The 16,835-nt window shown below is 36.1% G+C and overlaps 1 protein-coding gene across 3 annotated transcripts in view; it reads right to left on the reverse strand.

Annotated features, from left to right (window-relative positions):
• LOC123876354 overlaps window positions 1-16,835 on the reverse strand; it is a 219,001-nt gene that overhangs the window by 182,009 nt on the left and 20,157 nt on the right. The window lies entirely within an intron of this gene.

The following is a 16,835-nucleotide window of genomic DNA, read 5'->3' on the forward strand; positions in this document are numbered from 1 at the left end:
TCGCTGATGATGGAAGTCGTCCAGCGTAACACCTCCCCCATTGGATGCGCAATTATTCGGTGATGCTGAAAGTGAAGCCGAATATTGCGGCATACTGGTAGTATTAAAGAAGTTCTTGATTCATGGAGTAATGGTTGAGTTGCTCTCTCTGAGGGTTTCATCTATCTCCTGTAACAGCATGATTTTAGTAGATGTGTACTCCGGATAAGTTGGTTCTTCAGTTAGTGATATCTTCTGCTCGCATAATTTTGAAGACCTGACCTTCGGGCATTCAGCCTCTATGTAAATGAAAGCCTTAGAATTGGTTGATATAAGAATGTGCAGGTGGTACTATAGTATTACGTTACTTGAAATAAGCTAAACTGATAAAATACGCTAAATGTAACCAGATACCTTAGGACTATGATGGCTCAGTTCTGTAATTGATGCGTTGCGCTAAATTTCTAATTAAAAAGCATTAATTGAATAAAATAATATACTTATAGTGTACTCCTATCAGTAGGATGAAATTCGATCGTGGGAATGTCGCGAGGACTTGGAAGTTAGATTAGATACCTAACGGCTTAAAACGTAATATGAAAATTCATTTTATTTGACCTTTTTAAATCGGGATTTTGGAAAGGGTTTTTTCCGGTTTTTTCTCGAAGTATATATGTATATAGCTTGGTTGTGAGTAATTGAACTTTGGATAGGAATTTCGGGATTTTTGGGTAAGTTAGTGCAAGTGGTGTCAGTATGAAATGAATTTTTGACTGTTGATTTTGATTTAACAGATTTTGAATTTTTAGAGTGATTAACGCGTACTGGCAGAGTTTCTTTCAAGTGATCGTCTGCAGTAGGGTTCATATTCTTAACAATCGTAAAATTGAATTCTGCTAATTTTAAGTTCCAACGCGTAATACGAGGACTCGGGTCTTTTAAATTCGATAAATCAGGAAAATCGGAAATTATTTTAAACTTTCTACTAAAAAGATATGGCCTAAAGTACTTAGTGGCCCAGACTACTGCGAGAAAGTCTTTTTCTGTCTTGGAATATTTAATCTCGCTATCATTTAAGGCACGGGATGCATATGCAATAGGTATATTGGTGCCAATAGGGCCTTGGGACAATATTGCATTTAAAGTCATATCAGAGGCAAAGGTTGTCAAGTTAAATTCCTGTTTAAAATCGGGATAAGCTAGAACTGGGATACTTTTTACAAGAATTTTACAATTTTCGAAAGAATTAATGAAATCTGAATCATGATTAAGTTTCGCTCCTTTTTTCAAGCACGATGTTAAAGGCTTGGTCGTCTTTGCAAAGTCTGATATAAATCTTCTGTAAAAACCAAGGATACTTAAAAATTCTTTAATTTCTTTGCGACTTTTAGGTAATGGAAAATTTAAAACATGTGAAATATAATCTGGGTTCGCTTGAATGCCATGCGGAGAATAGATATGGCACAGAGGCGTTTCGTGTTTAAAGAATTCCGATTTATCTATTTTAATTTTAAAATTCGAACTCCTTAACCTTTCTAAAATAGCACGTAAATTCATTATATGTTTCTGTAACGATGTAGAGAAAACTAAAATTTTGCCTAAGTAAGCTATGGAATTTGGCAGGCCTTGAAGATAATTGTCAGTAAAATTTTGAAAAGTCTCATTATTTAAATTAAGACCTAGGGTAGTAAAGTACAAGCACCTTCCTAATTTGTCTAAAACGTCGGTTAAATTTGAAATCGGATACGAATTTTCCATCGTACAGAAGTTAAACTGTCGGAATTCATGACTTAAATTTTCATTTTCTAAATAAAATACATCGGAATATTCTTTGGCTAAATTAATTAAATTAGTAGCCTCTTCTACATTTAACTGATCTATGGGCAAACGTGATAATATGAACTCGCAATTCTGCTTATCGTCAGCAGCGGTGTCAATTTCATTTTCGCACCGGGTCGACATGTTTTCTTGGGAGTTATAATATTGGTCAGATTTATAATAATTTATAGGAATTTTGGTTTCTGGAACTTCCAGTACATTTAATTCCACCTGTGGGCAATTTTGTGGAACAGGGTAAGGTTGACATGGGATATAAGTACTTGATGGGTATTGAGGTTCTGAAGGAACTTGTTTTTGGGACATTGAGTATCTTCGTGATCTATAAGGGAATTTTGTGTCACTGAAATAATTTCGCTGTGAATAAAAGGGATAAGGTCTACGAGTATGCTTATAATAATTTTGAAAAAACTTAGTTCTATTCTGCAGATGTATTATATTTAATTCTTCTTTGGCAAATTCGAGAGCAGTTTGTAATGTGGGGGGTCTCATACACCTTACTCTTGACCCTAAAGGTTCTCTTAAACCTTTTAAGAAGGTTTTAAGGGCTAACTTTTGGTAAAGCGATCTTTTTACATCGACAGTAGTTTTGACAGTATCGTGTAGCTCTACGTATGTAATAAGTGTGCAGAGTAAATTTTGAACCTTTTCGTAAAAGATTTGAACTGTATCAGGACCTTGAATTAAATATGATAAGTCTGTAAGTAAAGCTATTTCGTCTCGGTAATCGGAAAAACTGTTAATTAATGTAGCTTTAATTTTATTCCAATCATCGGAAATTCCATTGGCTGATATGGTTCTTGCTGCAGATCCAGTAATTTTATTAAGAATACCACTAATCAAGGAAAGGTTTGAAAGGTCATACTCTTGAGCGGGATTTAAAAATGAGCGTACTAATTGGTCAGCTAAATTTATAAATCTAGTTAGTATGTGAGAACTTCCATCAAAATTCGGTAAAAACTTAAGAGACTTATTTATTCTATCTAACAGTTCTACTTGACTAAGTTCCGGCATTTTTTCTATAAGTATAACTAAGTAAAAATTATCTATCAAATAATTAATTAACAAAAACTCATTAAATTAAAATAGTATCTGTAATTAAACTACGCGGGTGAGCAAAAATCGTAATATATTATAGTTCCCTGCGCAAAAGTTAATATAACAACCAATAAAAAGGATTTCATGTACTTGCAAAACCAAAGTCGCTGGCGAGCTTCGATCCATCGATTTCTAGTATGACTCGAAGTCTTCAGCGGCAGCTCCTATGACAGTAGCTCCTGGTAGGTTCTCTAGTCCTGACAAGGAAGTTGAAGGCGTTGACCTGATTTTTAGGGGATGCACCACGACGACCTTGAACATCCAGGACTATCCTACCGACTGCGCCAGTTACATAAGGACGACTGTCCAGAGCTGGTAGAGAAAGTAGAAGTCCTTTTTGGTTGTGGAATGGTTTAATTAGGTATTGATTTACATAAAAATGACATATTATAATTAGAGATACGTCCGTTTCGCACCGATGGTAGGTAACGAAGGCTTCGAGTGTAGTCTGCATTCTGTATATGGTGTTATTTGACTCTCTCGGCACGTTTCGCTGATGATGGAAGTCGTCCAGCGTAACAGGATGTCAAATAAATAAAGTGTAGTACTAATGTAATTCTAAGTAAAAACTTTATTTCTCACTAGACGATGCCCGGAGTTTCGCCCGCGTGGATTGGTCAGACCCCCTGCAACATCAGGATTGAGGAGTTGGAATCCATTTATGGAGCAATATCGCAAAGTTCCCTAACGATTAAAAAAAATACGCAAATCGTTTCAGCGGAGATATCAGTGTACATAGGTAGAAAAACACAACTCCATTTTTCAAAGTCGGTTAAAAAGTAGCCTATGTTACTCTTTGGTTAATCCTCTACTTGTCTGTGAATACAAAATAGGTTTAGCCATTCCGAAGATTAGCCCGTTCAAACAGACACGACACTTCAATTTTATTTATTAGTAAGTATAGATTACTTTCGACTTTTACAAAGAGACGTTAGTTTTTTTTATTCAAGTAAACGTTCACAAGTGCTTTACACTTATTACTTTTAATCTTAGATCAAAGAAAAGAGTAAGCGTAATATTAAAAGGAATGAAATGGATGAATCAACATCCAAGACACGGAGTAGGTACATGCTAATACAAGTACAATTGCGCAATGCCTGAATAAGTAATGGTCTGTGAAAGACGCCCGGATTCACGGAAATTCCTAGAATTAGATTCACGTGTAGAAACTCTCATTTTAAATGTAAAAAGGATGTCGGCGAGATAAAATATTAGATCTAGAATGAGTCTTAGGTCTTAGAAGATTTGCAAAGAAAGTTAGGTTTGAAAAAACTGGCCAAGTGCTAGTTAGACTCGCGCACCGAGGGTTCCGAACTCGGGTATTTTTAAATAAAAATCTGTTTTCATGATTCTAGGTCAACGGGAAGTATCCTATAGGTTCTCTTGACAGACACGACATACAGACAGACAGACGGGCTCCGTTTTTCCTTTTGATGTACGAAGCCCTAAAAAGTGAATTGAAGCAAAGAGGAGTCATCATTATCGTCATGATTAACAGATCGCCGACACACTACTGAACACAGGTCTTACTCAGTATGAAAAGGGTTTATAAAAAAGTATAGAGAATCTTCCTTCCTTTCTTTTTTTAATAAAATGCACATTATATACAAATACGAAAATAACAATCTTGTTATGAGTACCAATAGGCAAAATAATACACTGGAATGAGGAAAAGAATGTACAGAAACCGATTTAATAATGCTCTAACAAAATAATTTGGATAAGTACGAGATGATGTGTGGCTTTAGAGGTTCCGTACTGTTATATTTGTCAAGCAATTCAATACAAAAACAAAAATCGTATATAACATTTGGATGATAAAAATATAGTTTGTGTGCGTTGTAGTTATTCCTCACTAGCTGATGCCCGCGACTTCGTTCGCGTGGGTGTAGGTTTTTAAAAATCCCGTGCGAACTCTCTGATTTTCTGGAATAAAAAGTACCTACCCTATGTGCTAATCCAGGGTATAATCTATCTCCATTCTTTTCAGCCCAATCCATCTAGTACTTTTTTCGTGAAGGAGTAACAAACATACATGCACACATACACACACCCACACATACACACATACACAAACTTTCGCCTTTATAATATTAGTGTGATGTGATAGTGTGAAGTGTGATAAGAATCATGATGAAGAATGTAGCAAACGCTACAATGTAAAAGGATCCATTAATCACATAGTGGTAGGAGTTTTCTTGGGAAAATAATGCTGTGGGTTCCCAGATCCTTCTGCATACAACTCGACTAAGAGAACGAGATTTGAACTCTTAGGTTTTCCTGGAGATCCTGGAGACGGACACAAATTATTTTTATCCCACAAAACCAAAGAATTCCCACGGGATTTTCAAAAACCTAAATCCCCTTGGATGAAACCACGGGCATCATCAGTAGCGAACTAAGTTTTGCAAAAGTTAGTCATTATTCGTACCTCTATAGTTAAAGTTAATGAATGTGAAATTTTGATCCAAGTTAGCAGACCCTTATGCAACCGATTTTGCTTTTATCCGTCTTTTACTCGTCAAATCTTACCTATTAATTTTTTTTTTTGTAACTTTGTTGTTGTAAATGTTGTGTTCACTTGTAAATAGCGACTACATTTAGCAAATAAGTTTAGATTATGTACTATTTTTAATGTTTAATGTAAGTAGCTGTAAGTGAACCTAATTAATAAAAATAAAATAAAAATAAAACCTTGAAGCCTCGATAGCCCAATGGTTGACGAGCGGACTGAATTCCGAAAGGTCGGCGGTTCAAACCCCACTCGTTGCACTATTGTCGTACCCACTCCTGGCACAAGCTTTACGCTTAATTGGAGGGGAAAGATTAGTCATGATTAGCATGGCTAATATTCTTTCAAAAAAAACCTGACTTTAACAGCCTATTATGCAACTAAAATACTAAGTAAACTAACGTACTAAGTAATTAAGTAAAGTACAACTATTAAGTAAAGATTTGTCAAAAACTGGATCTAGAATTTAGCATCACTAAGGGACCCTAAAAATGAGCATGATCAATAGTAATAAAAATTCGCAAAACGAACTGAAAAGGGTCGCTGTAAATAAAATAATATCGGCAGGGCGGCCATTTTCCTACGTCCGCCATTTTGGTTTGGGTCTAAATCCATTTATTCATGGTATTGGATTACGGCGGTTTACCGAGTTTGTAGTATTAAGCTTATTTATGCTTAAGAGATTAACGCTTGACCGCATTCACACCTGATGTAGTGCTGATTTGATTCACACACTTTCCAAATACCTATTGCCCAAAAAAACCCAGTAAGTCTATTTTATTTTCAGGGTGTCCGTACCCAAAGGATGTTAACGGGACCCTTTTACTTACTAAGCCTCCGCTGTCCGTCCATCTGTCCGTCCGTCCGTCTATCTATCAGTGGATTGTATCTCTTGAACCGCAATAGGTAGAGAGTTGACAAAAATCAAAATCAAAATCATTTACTCAAAATAGGTAGGCACACCTTTTGTTTGTCTGATTTTTTAGATTTGAAAGATGATATAGTGGTGATAATTAACTACATCAACTTATAACTAAGGCTACAAGGGTTCCAAACGCGCCCAAGTCTGAGAAGAGCCCACAACAACCTCAGTTCATTCTTCAGACGTTCTTCAGAGTTCCCAGAGCTTCTCAATATGTGCTGAGGAGGGCCACCGATCCTATAAGGGTTCCTTTTTTCCTTACAAGCTTAGTCATGAAATAAATTATCTCAATTAACCATAGGCATGATAAAATAACCCAAAGCCATATCAGATAACTCTGACTCCATGTAGATTAGCTCTTAGCTCTAATAACTAATTAGCAGCAAAACAATCCATTTCCTAACCAGGCTTTTTGCCTAACCAGTATTAATTTCGTCCGCCTGAAAATCTGCATCGGTTTACTGCGGTGCAAGTCATACGGAAACTAAATAAGCTGCTTAAACTATAATACACCGGAAATCCGGTATTCGGTAATCGTATTAATTATTTCTATGTACATACTAGCTAATAAACGTAACTTTGTCTACATGAATTTTGGTGTGCATGGATTTACTTAGATAAAATATTTCAATTTAGCATAAGTATTCAGATTGATAAAATAACCCAAAGCCATATCAGATAACTCTGACTTCATGTAGATTAGCTCTTAGCTCTAATAACTAATTAGCAACAAAACAGTCCATTGCCTAACCAGGCTTTTGCCTAACCAGTATTAATTTCGTCCGCATGAAAATCCGCATCGGTTTACTGCGGTGCAAGTCATACGGAAACTAAATAAGCTGCTTAAACTATAATACACCGGATATCCGGTATTCGGTAATCGTATTAATTATTTCTATGTACATACTAGCTAATAACCCCGACTTTGCCTACATGAATTTTGGTGTACGGATTTACTTAGATAAAATATTTCAATTTAGTTTCTATTGATAATGATAGAATAACCCAAAGCCCAATCAGATCAGAGAATCAGAGCCTACTTAGGGACTCCCCAACGGAGTAGGTACCATGCTTCATAATTAGTAATTTGTGTTTTGTTTTCTTTGATTTTTATAGTAATGTGTTTTTGTCTGTTTAGTAAAGTAGGTAGGTTTATATAAATATTTACTCGTAGTACAGTTTATGATAAGTATAGATTAAGGTGTATGGATATAGTATATTTCATTACAAGTGCGGAAAGGCTGTCATTGCAAAGAGTTCCGACAAATGTCTACCCGAGCCGAGGCGTAGCTGAAGGCGAGGGTTGACAGTCGGAACGAGTTGCAATGACGGTTCCGCACGTGTACTGAACGACTATTTTTAATACAGTTGCGAAAAAATGAAGCAATTTAATAAAATAATAAAAATACAATAAACTCAACTAACTTAATTTAATTTAATTTAAAACAACATTATTGTTAATAGATATAAAAAACTAGGGTCGAAATTACTCATTTCAAATTCAACCAACAACTAAACTCGCAAAGAAAATTTCTGAAAAATGGCGCCAACCGTAGAATATAAGCAGAGTTTTTTTTTTCTTCACCCATTCTGGTAGGCAAAGGGAACTATGCCCATAAAGCCAAGTCTTCAGTAGAAGTTTTTTTATTGATATGAAATGAAAATGAAATTTAATGAGATGAAATGAAATGAAACCTAACCAAACTCATTCAATCAAATTATTAAATCTGATATTGAAACAAATTAGTAGCTTCTTATTAGAAATACGTATTTGCATGAATCATAAAAACTTCTATGAATTTTTTTAGTAAAAACTTCATGGTTGGTTTTTCTTTTTAATATTTTGACAGTTGGGAAAGAAAAAGCACGAGTGCGGGAAAGGTAAAGAAAAAGCACGAGTATGTAATAGCCCACATCCCGAACGCTATAGGTACGTCCCTGCAATACGCCACTTTTTGAGCAACTGTATTAAAAAGTTAGTTATGTACGTTAAAATAAGAGCGCCACCTCGCCAACAAACTGGCCCACCAGTTTGGCGAGCTATAATATTAAAGATCCATGTTAAATTATTTTGATTAAATAAATTTTAAAAAAAGATAGCTTTGACTTCATGTAGATTAGCTCTCAGCTCTAATAACTAATTAGCAGCAAAACAATCCATTTCCTAACCAGGCTTTTTGCCTAACCAGTATTAATTTCGTCCGCCTGAAAATCCGCATCGGTTTACTGCGGTGCAAGTCATATGGAAACTAAATAAGCTGCTTAAACTATAATACACCGGATATGCGGTATCCGGTAATCGTATTAATTATTTCTATGTAACTACTAGCCTGCCCAAAGCCTGCCCACGAATTCATTCGCGTGGATTTAGGTGTTTGAAAATCCTGTGGGTACTCTTAATTTTCCGGGATAAAAGTCACTTATCTCCCCAGGTCTTTAACTATACCCATGCAAAAAAAAACCGGCCAAGAGCGAGTCAGACTCGCGCACCGAGGGTTCCGTACCCGGGTATTTTTTCCGACATTTTCCATGATAAATCGGAAACTGTTATGCATATAAATAAATAAAAATCTGTTTTAGAATGTACAGGTAAAACCCTTTCATATGATACCCCACTTGGTATAGTTATCTTACTTTGAGAATTGAAACACATTTTAATTTTTTTTTAATGATGTAACCACAAACTCACTGTTTTCGGATTTATTCCTTTACTTGTGCTATAAGACCTAACTACCTGCCAATTTTCATGATTCTAGGTCAACGGGAAGTACCCTATAGATTTTTTTTACAGACACGGTGGACAGACGGACGGATGGACAGACAGACAGACAGACAAACAGACAGACAAAAAATTTTTCAAAAAGATCCTACAAGGGTTCCGTTTTTCCTTTTAAGGTGCGGAACCCTTAAAAATGAGTTTAAATGTCCGTTGTAAGTCAGACTGATTTTATATTAAGTACAAGTGTAAATTAAAAATTTATAACACCCCCGACAAGTGAAGTTACAGTAACTAGAAAAGACCGAAAATACCTGATAACTTTCAAACGGCTGAACCAATTTTCTTGGACTATTCCGCGCCTACGATCCAAAGTATCAGAGTTTTCCAAAACATCATTTTCAAATAAATAATTATGTATCAAGGCAACGTCCATCTTGACAGCTTGACACTTGTCAATTGACATAATATTATTATGAACCTAACGGTTATGTAACCTTCTTTTCTACAAGAAAACTAGAAAAGAGCTGATAACTCTTAAACGGCTGCACCTATTTTTTTGGATTATAGCTAAGAACACTCTCGATCAAGCCACCTTTCAAACAAAAAAAACTAAATTAAAATCGGTTCATTCGTTTAGGCGCTACGATGCCACAGACAGATACACAGATACACAGATACACAGACACAAAGATACACAGATACACACGTCAAACTTATAACACCCCTCTTTTTGGGTCGGGGGTTAAAAATATATTTTCCACAGACGTTTACGACTAGGTATCCATTGTTAGATTGTTAGGTGTAGGGTGACTATGGTTTTAGTAAAGTCTAGTGACCACTCGCGGCTTTGCTTTCGTTTTTTTTTTTATTCACTATAGGTAAGCGCTTGACCACAATCACACCTGATGGAAAGTGGTGATGTGGTCTAAGATGGGACGCGTTTACCTAGAAGGTGCCTATTCACTCTTGTTTTAAAGATACCCGGATTGTAATTGGGCTTTCGTGAGAATTTTGAAGAATCTTTCCTTATTCCTTGTCAACATTATATAAGGTGTAACTATAACGCTAGCAAAAATGAAGACTGGTGATCGTATTGGTGATTAGATAATGTAATAATAGATGATAAGATACCACTAAAAAGAACACGAAAATAAAAAAAAATTAAAAGTTCAGTATCCTGAAGTTTTAAAAATCCTTCTTTTCTAAATAAATCTTGTAAATAAAACGTCTGACTGACGCTAGAGGTCACAACGTTGCGTAAATAGGCCACATGGAGTCAATTCCGAGTCGTTTCGGTTTAAATATACTAAATCACTAAAACTACAAGTATAAGGAAATTGGTTACTGGTGTTGGATCGTATTTAAGTATAAGACATCGGCGAAGACAGAATTTTTGAAAATTCTACTCCTAAGGAGAAAACCCTCACACGGACGAAGACGCTAGTTAAAAAATAAATTAATAAGAGGAAACTTCCCTAATTGGTTTGCACCGATGCGTTTCCGGCTTTTTAGGAGTTTGGTATTTTTCAATAGTTTAAAAAAATATTAGCCATGCTAATCATGACTAATACTCCCCTTTCCCCTCCAATTAAGCGTAAAGGTTGTGCCAGGAGTGGGTACGACAATAATGCAACGGGTGGGGATTGAACCGCCGACCTTTCGGAATTCAGTCCGCTCCTCAACCGTTGAGCTATCGAGGCTCTAAAAACTGTCCTAGCATATGTTTGTCATATGGCGACCCTACTTGGGCAGCTTTCAAATACTGTTTGATGGCAACCAATATCCATAAACAAACGTGTTAAGGAAATAAGGAAGGTATTGGGTTAGCTTTGAATTTGGTTTTAGGGGCGAATATAATATTATGTTCAAGTTATTCTTGCGACTTAACTGATAGGTGTCCATATCCATCATCATCCCGTTGCTGGCTCACTACTGAGAACGGGACGCCTCTCAAAATGGGAAAGGTTCGGCAATTCGTTTTTGTTATGTTGATAGTGGCGCTGACACTGAATTCGAAATTATTAAATTGTATTGTGGTGTCTTACCTTGAAAGGTATGCAGATAGCTACTATGACGTAGACATCCGCTAAAAAAGGATTTTTGAAAATTCTACCTATTTTAGCAATAACTTTTTGCTAAAACTTCATAATTCATAACTTCAAAATCACACTAATATTATAAAGGCGAAAGTTTGTATGTGTGTGTATGTGTGTGTGTATGTTTGTTACTCCTTCACGGAAAAACTACTGGACGGATTGGGCTGAAATTTAGAATGGAGATAGATTATAATCTGGATTAGCACATACGCTACTTTTCATTCCGGAAAATCAAAGAGTTCCCACGGGATTTTTAAAAAACTACATCCACGCGAACGAAATCGCGGGCATCAGCTAGTAATTCATAACTTCAAAATCACACTAATATTATAAAGGCGAAAGTTTGTATGTGTGTGTGTGTGTGTGTGTATGTTTGTTACTCCTTCACACAATAACCACTGGACGGATTTGGCTGAAATTCAGAATGGAGATAGATAATATCCTGGATTAGCACATAGGATACTTTTTATCCCGGAAAATCAAAGAGTTCCCACGGGATTTCAAAAAACCTAAATTCACGCGGGCGAAGTCGCGGGCATCGGCTAGTTCATAATATTGATAACAGGCGGCACCACCGAATTTGTTCCATAGAAAATATCTTGCTCACATATAAAATGTCTTACTGATGGAACTAAAAATGCTATTTAGTGTAAAACGCGTAACAAGACGTGATATTAAATCTGATTCGCAAATCGCAAGTAATGTTTCTACCACCTCGTAAAATGTAACCCAGCCTATATTTTCATTACGCCATGTCACGGAAGAGGAAGGCATATAGCCGCGAGATAGCGGTAATGTGACACGGTGACATTAACACACGCGTAAATCTATTAAACGACTCTTATGTGACTGTGTCGTGATGACATAGATAAATATAACCATCCTTATATTAGTGTGATAATATTCACTTTTCAGAACCACTCTTTTATCTCACACTTTTTTGGCGAGGTTACAATGGCTAATGGCAACATAATTTTTTTAGGGGTTACGTATCTCCAAGAAAAAGAACCCTTATACCTCATTGTCTGTCTGTCTTGCCTGTCAAGATCCGTCAATACAAAACCTATAAAGCCGGCTCTACACTCGCACGTGAAGGTATGCGTTAAGAGGGCTCTCTCCGTCACTCGTTTCGTACCATTTCATACAATCGTCGTTCCAATTTCATTTGAATATTAAGCAACCAAAGTCCATGAAATTTTGCAAACATATTCCAGAAACTAATATCTATGTCTGTGGTTTTCCAGATTTCTGTTAAAATATTCGGTTTCAAAGTTACGCGGTCATAAAATTTTCATACAAATTTTTGAGCCCCTGCAATTTTAAAACTACATATTTTTAGAAAAATCTAAAACACCACAGACACAGATATTAGTTTCTAGAATATGTCTGCAAAATTTCATGGACTTTGGTTGCTTGATATTCAAATGAAATTGGAACTACGATTGTATGAAATGGTATGAAACGAGTGACGGAGAGAGCCCTGTTAATGTAAACTGAAACCCAGCCTATATTATCATTACGCCATGTCACGGAAGAGGAAGGCATATAACCGCGAGATAGCGGTAATGTGACACGGTGACATTAACACACGCGTAAATCCATTAAACGACTCTTATGTGACTGTGTCGTGATGAATGACATACATAACATAACCATCCATATATTAGTGAGATAACATTCACCCCCGACAAGTGAAGGTTACAGTAACTAGAAAAGAACTGATAACTTTCAAACGGCTGAACCGATTTTCTTGGATTATAGCTAAGAACACTCTCGATCAAGCCACCTTTCAAACAAAAAAACTAAATTAAAATCGGTTCATTAGTTAGGGAGCTACGATGCCACAGACACACAGATACACACGTCAAACTTATAACACCCCTCTTTTTGGGTCGGGGGTTAAAAATACCCGAATACGGAACTCTCAGTGCGCGAGTCTGACCCGCACTTGACCGGGTTTTTTCATCCCAGTCCCCTTTTTTTCATATTCTGGTATTTGAAGAGGGAAATGAGACGGGCAGTGGTAGAGGCCAACATTAGGTACGCAGTAATCAGTTTAACGTACAACATGACGTGTGGAGTTTCACCTCACACTCTGCCACCCGCGTTAGCTCGCGCTTTATGCCTTCCGTTTCCTGCTGACGCGACCCCGACAGAATACGTTCTGCCATTCTATTACTAAAAGGCGTTTAACCACAAAAGTATTTTTTGAGTTTTTGTGCCATAAGTTTTCCTTTTCGACTCCACTTTAAGTATTTAATAGGTATAGGTATGTATCTTCAAGACGAGGGGAATAGGCAAGCACGCTTCATCTTAGGCTGCACCATCACTTGCCAGCAAGTCCTTATATTATTTGCAGGCAAGCGTTATTCTTCTATAAAACAAAGAAATTGTCAAAAAGTGCGAATTTTTCAAACTGGATCTTTCTAAAAAGAATGTTATGTAGGACGAAGAAATATATTTTAGAAACATTAGGTTTTCTAAATTGCCATGTTTTTTTGGCGATAAGAAACTCAATTTTTACAGCATAATAATCACACTAATTTTATTAATTAAAATTGAACCTCTCAAAATATGTAAGTAACAAGAATAGTCAACGCCATCTATTGAGAGTAAGAAACACTAGTTAACAGAGTGGGAAGCGCCATCTATTCAACACATACGTTATAAAAAATTAATGCCCTTCTCCGAGAAGCGCCACAGAGATGTGACCAGTGAGTACCCTAATTAAAATATTAGCTGCAATGCCACGACTTCATACGCATTGGTTTTAGTTTTTAAAATCCTTTGAGAACTCTTTATTTTTTTGTTTTCCGGGATAAAAGCAGCTTGTGTCTTAGAACTCATCAGTCTCCATCTTCAACTATGTTCATGAAAAAAATCACGCCAATCCCTTGCTCCGTTTGAACTTTGAAGGCGTGATTGAAGAACAAACCAATAAACAAACACTTTTGCATTTATGATAATGGGTAGTGATTATTAGGGTATTAATACATTATTATAAAATAACCTATTAAACTTGCTTATACACTTTTCAAAAAGAGTTAATTTATTTTCAAAAAAAGCGCAGCACAGATTATAATATTAGTATTAGGTACGTGCTTTATGCCAGCTGCGTTTTAAAACAGACCCCGTAGGTACCGTAAAGTCCAAACTGCCATTTTCGGAAACGGAAGTCATAAACCATCCGGGTGGTTCTCGATAAGGGCTAATGTCAGGCTGAGTTGGTAATGCGCGGGCATTATGGCACCGCAGTATGCAAATTTTCTACACGATATACCTACATCACTAGTCAGTAGGTACCCATGTTATGAATGGGAAACTGTGTTTCTTTATTATTTGTTGATTAGTCCCTCAATCACGTTGCAATGGAGCAATGGGTAGACATGATTTTTTGCATGGGTATAATAAAAGACTTGGAGAGTGACAGGCTACTTTTTATAAAATTCCCACGGGATTTTTAAACACCTAAATCCACGCGGACGAAGTCGCGGGCATCAGTTAGTGCATAGTTAAATAAGTATAAGTACATTTCTTTTGCACGTTGTTTACGCGAAGTGTTCAACGATAAAATTAATATATTTTATGCAAAATTATTAAGCAAACACCCGTCCATGCACTTGCTGTTTGTTGTAAGCATTTGGCGGTGGTTATTAGTTTTTTCAAAGAATTTATTATAATCACTACGTTTCAGGTTTCAGTCATATTACCTATGACATTTTTTATAGAACTGTTAAACCGTCAAACATAATTTAACATATTTCTAAATTTACCCGTTTTATCATAGGTCATATTGTATATTTATTATTAGTCTGTGGTAATCTAAAGAAAGAATCCAGAGCCCAGCCCAATAAAAAAAAGGTTCTTGCTCTATGGATATCCGGAAGTAGCACGTACCAACATACTACGACAAATCCGATTAGGTGATATAAAATCGATTTTCAAATCTATTCGAGTTGAAGAAACAATTTAAAAAAAAATCTAAGTTCAGAATGACCAATGCAGTGAGGCATTGTATCAAAGATGATGGCAGCATAATTAACAATATTAATATTCGGTAATATCAATTATTGATCTATTTCATTAAAAACTATCTTATTTTTAGGCAATAAATCGATTAAGCAATTAATCGATTAGATCTCGATACTCATAGACAGTCTAGACTCTAGGCCGCTCTATGCTATAGACCAGAGTCCGCCCCGCGGAGGCACCGCGTTATGGTTGTGTAGTGGTGCCATCTTTAAATATTTTACCTTAGATTTGGGGAAAATAGATCTAGCAGAGTAATTTTCGAGAAAATTTAACTTTGGGTTTGGGGTAATATTAAATAGTATATAAATAATAAAATTAATTTACTCGACTTGAGGTATGTTTTGGGTTTAAAGTTACAAGAATTTAGAAGTCGCTGCCACAAAGAAAGCATAATTTTTAACGATTAAGAATTAACTACGTAAAAATTCTTACGTAAGTTGGAACTTTTAAACAAAATTTATGTGCATTGCCTACCAGTACGTTAAACAATAACTAAGATTGAACGTTTACATTTCATAAAAAAATATATTACAAGGATACAATTTAAATTGTGTATGTCGGCGATGATTAACGGAGGCAAGCACGAGCGCTCACGAGCAATATCGGACAATCCACGAATCAGGGACGGTGGGGACGGACCGGTCACCGGCGTTATAAAACAGTGCGTTGCGAAGTCACGCGCACCTTCTTTTTTTTTTAATCTTGATTTTTGGGAGTTTTTTCCATTTGGAAAATGCCACTCCGTAAGGCCACATTATATACCTAACCACTTATTTGCGTAAGGTCTTCTTGTACAGCCGTAACAGTGCCCTAGCCTCATCCGACAGAGGTTGGGATAGGGCACCGTTACAGCCGCCGACCTGGCGAAGAATGGGAAATCTATAATTGCAGATCTCCCATCTCTCCGCCTCGTCGAGGCGCTCGTTCCGACATCACCTCTTAATTGTGACACGGTTCACGCATGATTCGTAATAATAATTATTTTTTGTAAATTAGTCTTTATTTGAGTTACCAAAAGTTCAACCAATAAATTAGTTTTTTTATAAAGACTGAATTACATTGTTTTTAACGTATCTCATGATCGCCCAGGGATCGAAGCAGACCCTAAGGATCTTCACCCGCGTTTACCTATACTTAAATGATCTTCGGCTCGATCCGACATGTAATATATAAATCAAAAATTCATTTAAATTACAATAGATACAATTAAATTTTCTACACATCGTGTATACATACTTTGTTTCTACGATGACTAAGTTAGAGAATTTTAACAATAGAATATTATTTGAGAGAAAAAGCTTGTTTGTAGTCTTATACGGTTTCATAGTAAAATAAAACGCAATAGGAAATTTTAAAAGTCAATAACTTGGTACCAGTGTTATGCCGCCGCCTATAGCCACTCTTATAGCTTTTGGCAAGGAGGGGAAGTAATATGCACATTGGGCTTTATTTAGAGGCCTAAAAATACATTATACCCAACCGAACCAATCTGACCAAAACATATATAATTTATTGATGCTATAGATGTTAAGGTTTAGTAAAAAAATTACCACCCATATTATAATAATGCAAAAGTGATTTTGTTTGTTAGTTTATTAGTTTCGCTTTCAATCATGTTGCAACTGAGCAACGAATCGATGT

The sequence above is a fragment of the Maniola jurtina genome, chromosome 21, assembly GCF_905333055.1.
Source record: "Maniola jurtina chromosome 21, ilManJurt1.1, whole genome shotgun sequence".
Lineage (NCBI taxonomy): Eukaryota > Metazoa > Arthropoda > Insecta > Lepidoptera > Nymphalidae > Maniola > Maniola jurtina.